Genomic DNA, 16,112 nt, shown 5'->3' with positions numbered 1-16,112 from the left:
AGGCTTTCAGCTTGAAGGAAGAGAGATTTGTACATGTTTGCTCATTCTACACCTTCACTAGGGAACATCATGCAGCTCTGCTGCACTGGCTTGGAGTGTGTATTTTCTTTAAGGGATGAACAGGAGACTTGTCAGTTAATCAAGGAGATACTTCCAGCCACTGATTCAGTAAATTCTGTCAGTGGAATATAAATATTCCTGCTGACTTCAGAGGGCTTTTAGACAGTCCTTGTATAATTTTTAGTTCTTAACATCAAGTTAAAGACTCTTGAGAGGAAAAGAAATCTAGGAATAGAAAAGAAAATTAATGCATCTCCAAACAAGTGAGTGAGAAATCAAATATCCCTCATCAAGGACATTTCCTTCTGTGAGTAAATGATAACAGAAAAATTCCTTTGAAACCCATCTGTCTATATTTTCCTGAACCAAATAATGTGAATCACAAGCTCCATGAAATAAAAATTAGTTATTGTCTCCTCATCAGATGCCAATATGTTCTGAAGAACCAGTTTCTGAAGTACGTCATACTTTCTCGAATCCCTAATTTTCCTTTCCTGGTAAAGACATATTGACAGGAGTAGCAAGCGAGAGATCAGCCAGCAGAAGTAACAGGGTGGAAGTGAGTGGTGGACACAGCTTTTGTATTGTCTGGCCAATTTGCTTATTTTTCAGTTTCACAGTTTTCCCTGTTTAGTCACTGAACTCCCAACACCAATCTCGTTTCCAAGAGGAATGAGAGCAGCGTTCTGTAACTCTCTAACAGTTTCCTGCTTCACGGCGAATTTTGTCCATTGATGCAAACCTGAATGAAGTAAACTCTCAGGGCACTGTTCAGATACATGGAGCACAGAGCAGGACCTAGCTCCATTCATCAGCAACACATGTAAGCCATTTTAATAAATTTTGGTACCTCATTTTGGTGCGTTCCATTACCAACCATGTGCTTGTTCTCATGGATATATAAATTTTTTCCAGAGGATGACACTGATGATGATGATTACTATTAATACCAGAGTCTCCACCTGAAATCAGAGCCCAAGCACTAGGTACTTGAGATAGATATGAGACTTTCTCAACCCTGAAGAGACTACTCTGGAAGCAGGCAAGGGATGAAGAAACAAAATGGCATGGCCAAGGCAGTGGCATGGTCAGAAACCTAGGTTGACCCTGGCCACTTCAGAAATTGGTGCACGTGAACTCTTGGCTTCACACGCAACAGCCTATTGCTTGCGTTTCTAACTAGCAGAGGGAGTGCCTGTGAGAAAGGACACGAGAGGGTGGCAATAAGCTAGTGCATTCCCCACCTGGAGCGATGGGTCTTCTTAACTTGTACCAGGAGCTCAGGACTGTTTCTGAGGCACCTGCATGTTAATACCTGTCCCATCCATAGTGTCGCCTGGACAAAACTCTGCAGCATGTTTCCCATTTATACAACAGGGGCAGCAAATACTTCACTGCCTGTCTTATGTAAGCATAATCCTTTTACCAGGCTGTAAGGCATATATGGTTCAAAAGCTGTAGGTAAGTATTGAAATCTTATAAATAATACTGTCTTGAGGCCTTATCCATACACGTGAAATATCAAACGAGGCTGTCTGACAGAGAAACATCCTACTCTTCCCCAGTTGAAGAACTGCAAATCAGACAGAACTTGCTGGTAAGCTGTGTGGGGTGGGTCAGAGGAAAGAAGACGGAATGAAGAGTGGGTTGTTTTGACTAGAGATTATATCACTAGAGGAATACACAAGAAGAATCTTCAAATATAGACATACAAATGTATGTCTATTATAACATATGCATGTATGTATGTGTGTGTGCATATATATATAACAATTACTGCAAAGAAGAGTAGATAGTCTATTCACCATAAATGTAGAGGATAAGGCAAGCACTATGGATTTAAATATACAGAAGAGATTTTGTATCAAGATTAGAAAAAAGATCTCTCACACCAAGCAGAGTGAAGCACTGGAATTTTGCCTGAGGAGGTTGTGGTATCTTCATGACTGGAAGTTTCAGGAACAGGTTTGATAAATGTCTGACTGACATTTTAGATCTGTATATGTTCCTATGCCACGACGGTTCAACTAGATAATCCTTTTTGTTGTCTTTTTCTTCTAATTCTGTGAATTAGGTTTGTGACACCTAGACAGTTCCTCAAAACAGCTGTACTGCAACTCTCCACAAGGCATTGGCAGTAATCCTTTTTTCTCTGCAGGATGGCTTTTGCACCTTCTGTCTTCCTTCTCCACTGATCTCGTTTCACAGCTCATAGACATGAAAAAAGGAAACGCTGCATTTCCAGGACTGCACAGCTTTACATACTCAACTTCCCACAGCCACTGTCCCCATTAACCACCTTGGTTGTACCTACGTGCTCTGCTCAGTTGGCTGGCTGCAGTTCAGTGCTTTAGGCTACCTCTTAGAGCACTTTTGTTTTCTTTCTGAAGAGTACAGCACTGAATCCTTGCCCTAGGAAGACTGATTAAGCAGAATAACTCTCTTTAGAGGAAGAAGAAAAATCTCTTCTTCTCCAAACTGTCCTGGGAACACTCAAAAATCTCCTTTCTCAAAATGTGTCCAGTATGAGCCTACAAGCAACATCATTTCATTCAAGTGAGAGCTCCCCCTGCCTGGGGGTACACTGAGCACAGTTGTTTTGCCCCTGCTTTTCACAACATAATTGCAACTTCTGGAGTTGCTTCACCTTGGCAGTTCAGTTGTTTTTAGCTGGGGTGCCCCCCAGCTATGACGAGAAATCCATGCAAGTCAGACTTGTTTAGGCCTGATCTCCTGGCCTCTGTCAGTTCTCCCACAGCTGTTGAGGGAGAGTTTGTGTCCTGGCACACACCAAACTGGGGCTCTGGCTCTCACCCAGCGGCTGCTGTCCTGCCTCAGGCTCTCATCCACCCAGCCTGTCTCAGCATCAGCACCACGGGCATTACCAGCACACTCCCTGCACTGCTGAAAGCTCTTTACTTGGAATAGCCAGATAATGAATTTTCAGATAATAAAATGCTTCAGAAAAATATCTTGACCTAAATGACCTTGCTAAATAAGAGACTGATATCCATTGTAGTCTCTATGACCTGCACAAACTGGTATATGATCGAGATCCACCTGAAGGACAGAGCACTCTGATGGAGCATACTCAGAGGAATTAAGTTCTTGTTAATAAACAACTAGTTGTCTAGGCCTAAATCCTTAAAAAATTGAAGATCTCTATAGCTTGCTGCCTTTGAGGAAGGCTTGAGGCATAGGCCTAGAGCTCATTTCCTCCTGCAGTTGTTTGGTCCCATATTTTCTTATCCTGTGTGTGGATTCAAACAACTGAATCTTCAATTTGAAACGTACTGCATACGCCTGAAGTGTGAATTTGTGGTTTTTACTATAGCAACTGAAGGGCTGGAAATGCATCCCCAGAAGCCACCTAGTCCACCTCCCTTCCTTCAAACAGAATCAAATCTACCATGTCCTCCCTGACTGCTGCTTGAATAACCACAGATTAAAAACCTCCCAGGGTGACAACTCCACATGCTTCTCAGGAAAGCAGCTAAGAATTAACCTTACAGTTAAAGCTTTCCTGATGTCTGACCTAAAGCTTTTTGCTGTAGTATGGTTCTTTCACATCTTACGGTATGTGAGAAATAGCAAGTCATCAAATACAATAGCAGAGTTGTAATAAATAACTCCGGACAGTACAAGCCTAATAGTTCCTAGTAGATCCTCTGCATAGATGCATTATGTTTATACAACAAATATAATGGCAGGCTTTTTTGAAATGCATTCAGTCAACTGGATGAGATATTAAGTTTGAACTACATGCAGAACACCCCAAGTAAAAACTTGATAATAACTGATACATTTTAATTCATCTTTATATAACCAATACATATTCATTCTATATTAACAATAAAGTTCAGCATTGCTAAAGCAAGTAGACGTATGACAGAAGTGGATCAAAAAACTGTTTAAGAACAAATATCTGAGCTGACGTTATTGAGATGACTGCTGTGTCTCATAGCTCTCTACTGAGCCACAGTTTGATGACCACCCCTGTGCCCAGTGGCCCCAGAATCTACCTGTCCATTTGTGCTCCGATTGTACCAGCCAGGCTGCTCCTTATCCCAGCAAACCTTGCGCACAGCAACACAAGAAGGGCTACATCCCCGATGTTTCCTACCTTATTCATGTTTATCCTTCTCCTACAAGTGGTCCTAGATCACCTTTGTTGTAGCTGCAGAGAAAGCTACACCTGCTGATAGTCTGATGCATTAGGTGATAAATACCCTCTTGGCAGATGGTAAACCTTGAACTAAGAACTCTCTTCCAGAAAATTTAGTTAGGGAAAAAGCCTGTCTCAGGATGACTTCACATAGAATCATAGAATCATTAGGTTGGAATAGGCCTTTGAGTTCCTCAAGTCCAACCGTTGACCTAACACCACCATGCCCACTGAACCATGTCCCGAAGTGCCACATCTATATGTTTTTTGGACACCTTCAGGGATGGTGACTCCACCACTTCCCTGAGCAGACTGTTCCAATGTTTGATTACTCTTTAGTAGCAGATCTATCCTTCTCCTGTTGTGAAACATGCTCAGAGAGGGCTGGAGACAGTGTAAGTGCTACTTAAGTAAATAATGCAGGATGTGACATCTCCTGAAGCCTGGAAAGTGTCTCTGCTCAGCCAGCTGGGAAGGTGCTTTGCCAGAGAGCTGAGCTGGTCACCCCACCTGAATGAGACAGATACTTCTCCGTCAGCTCCGGTACTGGCTCTGACTCGCCACCCTCCCCACCAGGGGCATCCCTACCTAGAGACAACCAAGGTGTGAGCAGGGAATCAAACAGCAAGGCACAAACACTTTCCTGATGGTTAGGACCGTGAAGAAAACAGTTCGGCTCCCTAAGGAACCCCCCATGTGTATCCGCTGGGACATGGCCTGGCAGCTAGGGTCCATCCCACCCCCAGCCAGGACCAGGCAGCCGGGGGTCACTGGGACAGCCGCAGTCCTGGGCATTGGGCACCAACATGGGGATGGGGACAGGCCAAGGCCAGGCTGGGATATGAGCCCACAGGTGGGCCCGGCTCAGCAGGGCCCATGGCTGAGCAGGGCTGTGGGGAGCTGGGGACCAGCCCAGCTGTGGCACCGCTGGGGCAGGGGCTGACGGCCTCAGGGGCTGACATGGGGTTCTGGGCTGTGGGGGAGCCTTGTGGGGCCGGGCAGGGACAGTCAGGGCTGGTGAGACCATCAGGGCCCTGACAGCTACAGTCCAAGGAACTGAGGTAACAGGAGCTTATTTCCCTGTCTTGCACCCCTGCCATGATTAAGAAGTCCCTCTCCTCTGCATATGCAGTTCCTTTTGTTACAAACACCATCTGTCCAGAAGAAGCCCTTTTAGTTTCATGTCTGTTAAATCCTTTCCTGCTCTCCCCAGACCAAGATGGAATCCAGCGCGTGGAGAAGAGTCCAAGGTCAGAGGCACTTCTGTAGAGAAAAATCTGCAAAAGCAGTATCTTTCAGTGGAAAAAACGAAATTTCAGGACACTTGACTGACTCCTATCTTTGCACCCACAGATGCACAAACACAGCACCAATAAGGACATTTTTTCCTGATTTTTTCCGTGCTTACGTCCACTGTGACTTTTCCTGCACTGTGCAGGACTGGGAGCTGGACTGACACAGGGAGCACTGGCGCGATCGCCTCTTACATCCCTCCAGAAGAACTTACTCATTTCGCGGAGGCATTTCACTGAACAAAGAGATAATAGTCTGCTATGACATCTATTAGTACATGTTTTATTTGCTTTAAAGTAAATGTAAAAAATGTCAAAACTGTACTTAAGAACACAGCAAGCTATAACGCTGGACAATATCTTACATGCACAATGTACGGACTACTTAGCCTCAGATATTTCTCAGGTTTTATGTTGAAACTTATTTCAAAGGCCTCCGTTTGAGGAGAATCTTGTTCCTCCTCATCTGAGGGGAACGTTTCCCAACCAACCCTCTCCTTTCACCCTGATAGATGTGGCACTGATCAGCTGCATATCCTCTCACAGGTCACTTGTTGGTGACTGAAATTCTCTAGCACAAAACAAATACTGAAGAATTGTGATAACTGCATACATTTAATTTAAATGAACTGTCAGCAGTCAGCTCAGAACACAGGTAGGAGCTAACTTTCTCCAGTAAAATGGAAACAATACATCATTTGTCCAGTTGTAACATTAAGCCTAAAATGATCTCAGACGTCCTCAGCTCCTGCTCTCCAGCAAATCTGAAACTTAGCTCATGTTGTTGGCAAGTGGGCTTTCTAGAAAAAAAAAAAAAAGCTTATTACTCTTTCCTGTAAATGACATGTTTGTAAGAAACCACAAGAGCTGAAACTGTTCCACCTCTAAAACCACTTCAGAATATGCGCTTTTGGATAATGTCCCTTTTAATGACAGTTTTGTTTTCCTTGGAAACAGCTTGACATTAAATTCCTGCAAGCAGAAGCTACTGGCCTCTATATTAGGACATGCTGGCCAACCCATGATGTAATGAACTATTTTTATTCTCCTCCCTTTTCTGATGTGAGGTAATGCCATGTTCTTCCCTGGTGAGTTAGCAAACAGCTTCTCAGCATCATGATCCTCTGTCCTCTATGCAGCTGTCACCCAGGTTCTCCTCCAGCCTCTCCCCTGCTTCTGGAGTTTCAACCTTTTAGGTTATGTAGATTTCCTTCTTGAGACATTATGCTTTTTTCCTGGAGGAGACTGAAACAATACAATCAATACAAAATAATACAGCTCTGCTGTTTCTTGGCTAGAGACGCTAGGAGGAGGTATTTGTATAAAAAAGGATCTAAACTGTCTGCCCGGGGCGAGAGGGAGGAGAGACCTGTCTACATAAAGGTAGGACAGTTGCAGAAAGTGTCTCTTTGGACAGTTACAGAAAATGTCCCTTTCCTCTTCACCTGCAATCATGTGGGAACAAACCCAGGGACAGAGCACTCAGGCAACGATAAAGAAAATGGGAGCTCTACAGTGTGGCCCCTTAATCATCTGTAAGACTTGCGGATTTAGGGGCTTGCAAATGTCTTTTTAAGGTTTAGCCCTACATTTGCAAACTAAACGCATACTTAGGTACCCTGGGAAAGAGGCCTTGATGTTCAGATTCATTGTACAAATGCAATTCCTATTCTGCAGCTGAACTTCACATTAACAAAGCAAAACAAGCCTGCTTGATCTAGTGAGCTAGAAATGGATTTAGCTGTCCATCTTGGGAATCCTTCCAGAAAGCATATCAGCTGTAATCACCCTTTACACAGGGAGATGATCTATTTATGTTTGAAAAACATCTTTTCTTTACACAACCTTACCTACCGCTAAAAAGAAGGGAGGAAAGATGGTTGCTACTAAAGCAGCATGCAGGCTTTTGTTCATAGTCAAAGATATTTAGTATTGCTGTGATAATATGCTTGGCAAATAGAGCATGCAGCTGGATTGGAAAACTATTTAAAATTCAACAACTTAGCTATGTGGCTTGTTCAACAAATTGTTCCTCCCACTGAGAAAAGACTGGGCTTTTTCAACCATTTTTAGGGGACCCATTTTTAGTGGTCAGAATAGGAATTTATCTATGTGCATCTTAGGCAAAAATTCACAGGTAAACTTTGCCTAGATCCACTTTAGAAAGATTAGCTAGCAAAGCCACACCAGTAAAAACCCCCATAAAGGTACAGTTACAGGAGTAAAAAATGTACATAGAAGTGAAGCTTATGTTGGACAGGGGACAGCCAGAATCTGCATTAGTATGAACTCTTTCATAACTACATCTACTTTTGGTATTTTTGTCAGTTTAACTACATCAGAACAATTAAGGTGGAAAAGTCTATCAGTTCAGTTATCTCCTAAAGAGGTGGAAAAATTTTGTGGACTGAGAATCCATTGGAACAGAGTTCCACTCCATGCAAATAAAGGGGGAAAATGTTTTTTGTTTGCTTGTTGTTGCTGTGATGGTGGTCTAAGAACATGGGTAAGACAAGATTTATAGGTGGATTTAATATTTTCTGTTAGATCAACGAATGTATTTGGAAAAATTAGACAAGTTTTTGTGCACACAAGCCCTTCTTTGTGCCTAAAAGCTCATCTAATTTTTCCAGCTGTGCCAGCTGGAAATATCATACATGCTTACACTGAGGGGAATCAAGAGATATACAGGGGTGAGACAGAGAAGTTTGGTTCAGACATACTGTAAGAGCATATTATTTACTTTGAAGCAAGTCTTTTTGTATAGGCTTACTCAGAATATCAAAATTTTATCTAGCAAACCAATTCCATTTTATAATAAATATACAAAAATCAACACTGTTGATATGATCCTGGAATTATATTTTATGTAGAAGCATTTCAATGTTGGTTTAAATTTTTTTTTTTTCATTCATTTTCTAAGAAAAACAGAATTTGTAACAGATTATTACTTTCTCCCTAACGGAAGTGATCTCACCCACAGAACACCGAACTGCTGACTGGATTTCATCCAAACTTTACTAAACAAGAACATCTGGTTGAAAGAGAATGCTAGACAATTTCTGTTTAAGAGCAAAACAGTATTTTGAACAATTTTGTGACTAACATACAATAGCTGCTATAAAGAAATCAGTATAGTAATAAGGGCTTTTTTTAAGTTTAACTATATTAAAAGCCACCAGCAGCTTTTTTAAATCTTTGTCAAAATATTTGTCTATTTCACATTTACAACCATGATAAACCACAAAACTTAATTTATAGGCAAGGGTGAGATTGACAATACAACAACACTGTGAAATAATTAATAAAAGTAGTTACTGATGCTATAGTTCTTTTACCCCTACCATGGAGAAAAGGGTTATGAGGCAGGTATAAAATCCTTAATGTAACACCTGAGTGTCAAATATTTCTGCCTCCTACAGAAGATGAAAAACTATAGAGTTATGCACCCTATGCCTTCTAAACCAGTATATAACAGAGAAATACGTAACCTATTATAACATAGTGCACTGTCTCTAAAATCAAAATAGAATGAAAAAGTTTACATAAACCCAACTCAGATTAGTAATCTTAAATCAGTTTAGTTCTCTACTGAATTGTGTAAAATGATGCTAAAAACTGCCTGGATAAGTAAATCAACCTTTTTCAAATTCTTCTGGTTTTCAAAGTAATTTTTGTTTATTTGAGTTGGGCTTTTTTCTTCTATCTCTCCATTTTATAGGATTGTCATTTGAGGGGAACAAAGGAACAATATCTACACGCTGCTAGTCTTTCTTGTTCAGACTAAGTCTTCTAGCAAAAATGGCAAATAGAAATAAAAATAGAAACAAATCAGGTTTTTGAAAGACCTAGTTGAAAATTTCAGCAGTTTCTATTGCATACATGTATATTAAGCACAGCACAAGTAAAACCATAGACAATGAGTGCATCATGATTAAGATGAAAGAGCAGTGGTATTTTATAGGGAGTGATACGGACAATTAATTTTGTAGTGTCTTAATGCATCGGGTCTGAAAACTTTGTAAGTGAAGTAATAGAGACGTTTTAGCCTTATGTCTTTACGAGCCAATGAAGTCAAGACACTTGCAAAATTCATGTGGGACTACTGTTACTCTTCTAATAATATGAGTGATGAAAGTACAGTATTATCCAATCAAATAAGATAACCAGCGTCTACTGAGTATACTAATGCACTGTACAAGTGTGCATTTATTATAATAAATCTAGTAATTTCTACAAGTATTTTTAGGGAATAGCTATTCAACTGCTCTTTTTCATCTGTACAGAGTAGTCAATATAGGAAATAACTGGGGTATTACTCAAAGGCCTTCTCAGCTCTACTGAATCAACAAAAGTAGTAAGTGAGGACATGGGATAAAAGACAGTAACATTTTAACTGATGATATTACGCAGCCAAACTGGCTTTAGGACTGGGATGAAACAGTGCTCTTCCTGCCATACATGTTGTTGTAAGCAATAAAGAATTTGTTCATTGGAATTTACAGAACAGATGCTGAAGAGGAAAAAGAAAGTCAGACTGGCCTTTGATATCTGTGTGAACTCTGCAGGGAAATGAACAAAGCATACATTTAAAAAAAAAAAAGAAGTAAATTAATGTGACCAAACCACAGGCAGCAAAAGTCACAGCTCAAACAGTTTGAAGTCCCTAAAAATTATTTCTATCTATTCTTTGCTCTCCAAGGAGAAGAGTAGGATGACAAAAGTCTTGTGCAATGGATATTTGAATCTAGTCCAGAGTGCTTGTTATTTAAACACAAGGCGAAAATTATTCCTGGAGCTATGAATGCAGACGATTTTTTGGGTGTATTGACATTTCTAGACAGCTTGTCAGTCTTTTTCTTAAAGATTGAGCTTCATTATATTGCCAGAAAGAAAAGCAATGTTATTTATGACATGTTCTAGGAGAAATTGTATTGTTTGGATGCAGGGATGACCATGATGGAATGGGCTATGAAGAATGAATATGCCAGTGCAAAACAAAACTTTAAAATGGCTATATTGAGATATGATGGTTCTTTAGTTCAGTATTATAAGGCATGACAAAGACTCAAATGCATTACCACTTCTTTGTTTTCTTTTCTTCCATTGCATGTCTTAAATTTTGATGGATCACTACAACGTATTTATGTATCTTAATAGCTAATGGGAAAAACCTCCATTAGCCTTACTGTGATACAAATTCTTTCCAAATAGGGCAGAAGAATTTCAGCTAGGCAGGGACTTGTTTAAGCAAAGCATCTAATACCATTTCAGTCTCCCTAGGGAATTCTCTGGGGACTACAGATGCCACTTCAGAAAGGACTGGATCTCCTTCACATCCTGTAACATTTCTGCCAGCCCCATCTATACGTCTCAGGAAGCTGAAGATTTCTAAATGACCCTAGCCATCCATTTTTGGTCAGTTGAATCCTACCTCTGATGTTTACACACTGAGACAGAGTGGGTGCTAAGGATCTTGTGTCATTTTTACTTTGCACTGTAAACGTTTGTCAACAACAGTGCTGAAGAGCTCTGAAGGCTTGTATCGACCTGTCCAATGAAGAGGTTTTTGAGCTGGCTGTTTGATATGTTAGTGTACCATGTGTACTGCAGTGCTGAGACTCAGTAGCAATTCTGAATTGCCATACAGAAAAAAGAAGAAAAAGTCTCTCCCATTTCCACAAAACTGGACTCTGTGAAAATCCTGTCTAATGCCAATTGTCAAGTACAAGAAACTTCTGAAAAAGAAGGGTTCTTTGCTGACTCCTTTCTTCTGCCTGTACAGCATCTGGAGGAGAAAATAATCCTCATGCTTGGCAATCACCGACAGCTGTTACATAAGTTCCAGAGCATGGGGACTACCAGAGCCACATACTGCTGTCTGAAAGGCATTCCCAGTCCAAAGCCTGCCTATGGAGAACCTCTGCCTCCCACAATTCAGCTAGACATCTTCACGACCTATGGAAGACCCTGAGAGAAAACTAGAAGTATGGCCATTAATAAGGCAGGAGGAGGTCAATGAAACTGTTGAGAGCATAAAAGACCTAGAACAGTACAACCTCTATGAGAGCTAAAAATAGGTGTGAGATTCAGCTACACAGAGATTGGGATGTTTTGAATGAGTACTTCACCTGTTTTTGTTGTCGAATACACTGAATACTAGAATACACTGAAATATAAAGCATACTGAGAGAGGAACAAGCTATCAGTTTGGCTACTTATTAGGGTGTTATTTTACAGTAATTCATAATGGATTATATTTATTTTTATTCTTAAATAATTTTAATGTAGCACTTTGAATCTCCTATTTTGAATATGCACACTGCTTTCCAGCAGAGGGCAGTCCATTCCGAGGATCAGCTGGCTCCCATTGTGTTCTTAATCCAAGAAGTGTAGAAACTCTGACAAAGACAGAAAGTTTCTTTGGCGGGGCACAACCAAGACGCCAAGAGGTGAGGCCATACTAGACAAAGCGGTATTGGACAAGACAAACTAATGGTTCTCCACCATCTCCCTGAAGAAGAAAGAATGTAAATATGCTAGTGAAAGTACACCAGTAATCAGTAACGTGCATAGAAGTGGAGTGAATATATCACCACAGGTATACAAGGGCAAGTAAATGGCATAACCTGAACTTTGGCTAGGGAAGACTCCTCCCTATCTGTTACACAATTATCGTAAATCTGTGTGCTATAAAGGCATAAAAGCTCTAGAAGCAGCCAGGAGCTAAGACTGGCCTTTTATTTCATGTCATTTCGTTCTTCAATGCATTTAATTTCATTTCATCACTTTTCATATTTCTATAGAACAATGTGAGGGGTTATTCCTGCAAACAGCATGTAATGAGTCACACTGATTTTCTTCACTTACAGTTATCCATGTCCTCCGTTTACCTGTCAATGCCAGGTATTCACCCAAGAAATCTTTGAACTCTGCTCTGCAGTAAAAAGCAGAGTAGCCACATCAACAAGATACAGCAGCTAAAGTAATTAGCCTTAACAGCATCTGGCACGGACACTTCCGAGCTTGTCTGAAATTATATGTTCATGTATTACATTTCATGGTTACTGAAATCCACAAATGATACTGGCTTCTCTCCTGGGGTGGTGTAGCAGCACTAGTGTGGTGCTCAACAGGAGTTAGTGAGTCCTCTGCAGCAGCTCAGGTGCTGACACAATCTTATCTGCAGCTATTGTTGCACCTCATTGTAATCTGTGCTGCAGGAGATCAATGTAACAATACTCATGGAAGGAGAAGGTGGTTTCTTTTACAAAACATCTAAAGGTGTTGAGCTTACCCATTCAAACTCATTCTCTCATAAACTTTATTTGCTCACACTCCTACACCCACAAGCACTCAAGCACCTCTTGGCAATAGACCTCTACGCATCCAAGTGGTCTGCCCAGGATTGCTGGTGGGGCGCAAGGGGTGCTGGCTCCTGAGTCCTCATCATGTCTCTGAGGTTATTTTTTATTAGCAATGACCAATCAGTTTTTGCACAGATCTTTTACATCATTTAGAAGTCAAGAGCTGCAATGGAGTGGTCCTTTTCTACAGCCCGTCTTCCTGACTGGTTAACAGAAAAAAAGAATGGCATACTGTGGTGTGCAGTCAAGTAGTTCAAGCACTAGAAAAGGAAGGACAAGGCATGGTGTGTACCTTTCAGCTCTTACATTTTAGATGGAGGATAGAGCATATATCACCTGAACAATAATTGAAGAACTGAACTACAAAGACTAACAGAGAATTTTGATTTGCTTAGAGAATCAAGCAGAAACTTGAAATACAGTCATAAATAATAATACAGAAAATCAGTGAATATATTGACAGGACCAAAGAACTAGAAAAATAAACTTATAAGAGCAATGTGCTTCCTACAGCCTTGCAATGAGGATAGAAAAAGATAGGCATAATGAATGGATTAGAATGAAGAACTTCACACTACAGAATTGAAGGACAGAGGAGTTCACTGCAAGGGAAGTGTACTGGCTGTTTCTATCAGGAAGGTAGTATTAGATTAGGAATATGTATGAAACTTTGAATTTAATCTCAGTTCACTGTATTAGCTGGAAATTGGACCTAGATTTTTCTTAAATTATTTTTAGTGCTTTTGCTATCTCACCATCTACCCACATTACAGTCACATCCACTTTCTACAAGTTCCTTCAGAGTCTGAGAAAAGTGCTGAAGATAAGTGCCTTTGACAGGCAGGGGGACGCATCCTCCAAAGGGCAACAAAGACCACAGTGCAGTCTGTGTTCCCTCCTACTCTTCAGTAGGGCAATGTATTGTCTAGGTGGACAATCATAAATAATTATGCACATAAATAAATGTGCATAAAAAAGACTAAGTTTGAGAACTTTTTTCTATTTCTGTACTCAAATGGAATGTTTTATTAGCCATATTGTCCTTTCTCAGAGAATTTTACTTTTGTCTTTTCCTTCCCTTTCCCCTTCATTGAGAATTTTGCTTCTGTGAACTTGAAGAAGGGCAAGGGTTTCTGTTTGTCTCTGAATTTGCTTTCATTTTATTAAGCTGTGGTTGTGCCTTGTGACATTTCCCTCGCCCTAGCACACTCCCCAATCCTATCTGTTACTCTTCCCAGACCTTTAGTGCAACTTGTCATGATGCCAGGATCATACTTGCTCTTGCTGACTCAGAAGTACACACAAAAGACTTTCCTCACCTCAGCAGCTACATCTACAACCCATCTCAGAGGAGCATCTGTGTCCATGCCCAGAGCTAGACGTACTACTAACTCCCTGGGTAAACACATGCAGTCTTTTCCTTGTCCCCTACTCATCCCAATGCTGGAATGTTCTTGCAGTGATCCTAGTCCTTCCTGGCTGTTAATGATTTCAGTATCAGGGCATCCTTTCTCTGTTGAAGAGGGGAAAAGACTATGTCTATACTAGTAAACTAAACACGGCCAGAGGTTGGGCTTGCACATGATCCTGGGACGGTGCAAGCTGTTCTATTGTTAGCATGTTCCCTAGCATAGCTCTGGCCTGTGCTGGCTAGCATGGTCTCACATAGTGCCAAGAGGGTTTGGGGGGCTGAGAGAGTCTAGGGACTTTCCCAGCAAGCAGTGTAACTGTGCATTTAATTCTTGATAAAACCTAGCAATATTTGTAGAGTCTTAACTGCAGGCTGTTTTTACTCTGACTGGCTAGGTAATGCCTGATGATATAGTATTCCTCTTTCCTGACATTCGTTAGAACATATACACAACTGCAGAAAATATCCCGATTTCTTTAATTCGCATTTGAACTGCACCGTATCTTTTGTAAGTAGGAGCTTACCATAAAATTAAAAAAGATTTTCTTTTTCGTTGTCAGAAATTGAGAAAACAACAGATGAGTCTCTTATAATTTTTAGGTCCAAGGACCCATGAACACATATGCATGTGAATTTGAGTAGGAATTCCTGTCTAGCAATAATTCTACTGAATTCAGTGAGCATTTCCCCACATAAGTGTTTGCACACTGAAGGCTGGAAGGGACAGTGAGGAGAATGGTCTACCTCTCCCCAGGAATTTAAAGAGCTCAATTAATTTATCTATCTTGAATCAGAATAGTGACAAAATCTCCAACAGTTTAACAAACAGAAACCTTTCACACATAAAAAGATTGTTGATCAAAAAAGTGTGATTTGGGATGGAATAGAAAATAAGTGATGGGCTGTCGGCAGGTTTGAGCAAAGATTTATGTGGGAAGAAGTAACGATACACTGGAAAGATTTGGGGAAAAATGACAGATGAGAAAGCTGAAAAGGACAGGAGTCAGTTAAATTAATTATATTAGTCTTGTCGTTTCCATTCCAGTTTACAACTAAGCGTAGGCTTGCTAGTCATTGTGATTGCTTTGCCATGTAAAACACAGTCTAGGCCACCGATAAATGTCAAGCTGTTCAATTCTTCCATCTATTACTCTCTCAAGCACTTTAAAGGCTACTGCAGCTCTCTCAAATATTTATAAAGAGACAGTTTTGAAAAGCAGACAGCTATTTTGCCATATGTCTGAATGGCTGTTTTTCAATATGTTCTTGAAGAATAATGACAACGCTTAAATTTTTAAGGGCAACTTAAAGGAACCCTCTTCACTTACATTTAGTCCACAATTAGAGTTTTGTGAAAAAATGACTAGAGTTTGGAGACATGATTTTTTTTATCAAGCACATTCCTTTCTACTTCTAAGTACTGTAAGGCTTGTGGAAGGCAAGAGCAACCGTCTAATGTAACACAACACAAAAAATGCAAAACAAACATGAACATTTGGGAAATCTCTTGCTGGTCTGTTGTGACGATGTGGCATCACCAAGCACAGGCTTGGCATTTCTTTCCTGTGACATTAAAAGAAACTGTTCCATGGTAATCCAAGCCTCTCTCTCTCAATAGCACTCCTCTGGACTTGGAAGACTGTTGCCATATCAGTGTCTGTAATGAACAGCAGAAATCAGTCCCTAAATTTCATGTATGTGTTTAAATTTAGAAAATAAAAAAACCCCACAACCTTCAGGAAATACGTAAAAGCGGGTTAGAAAAATCAGAGACATTAGTAAGCAGTCGCAGGAATGTTTGAGAATAAAGACCAGAA

This window comes from Leptosomus discolor, chromosome 2 (assembly GCF_034619465.1).
Source record: "Leptosomus discolor isolate bLepDis1 chromosome 2, bLepDis1.hap2, whole genome shotgun sequence".
NCBI lineage: Eukaryota > Metazoa > Chordata > Aves > Leptosomiformes > Leptosomidae > Leptosomus > Leptosomus discolor.
The sequence above is the reverse complement of the archived record's forward strand: the minus strand, read 5'-3'. Positions refer to the sequence as shown.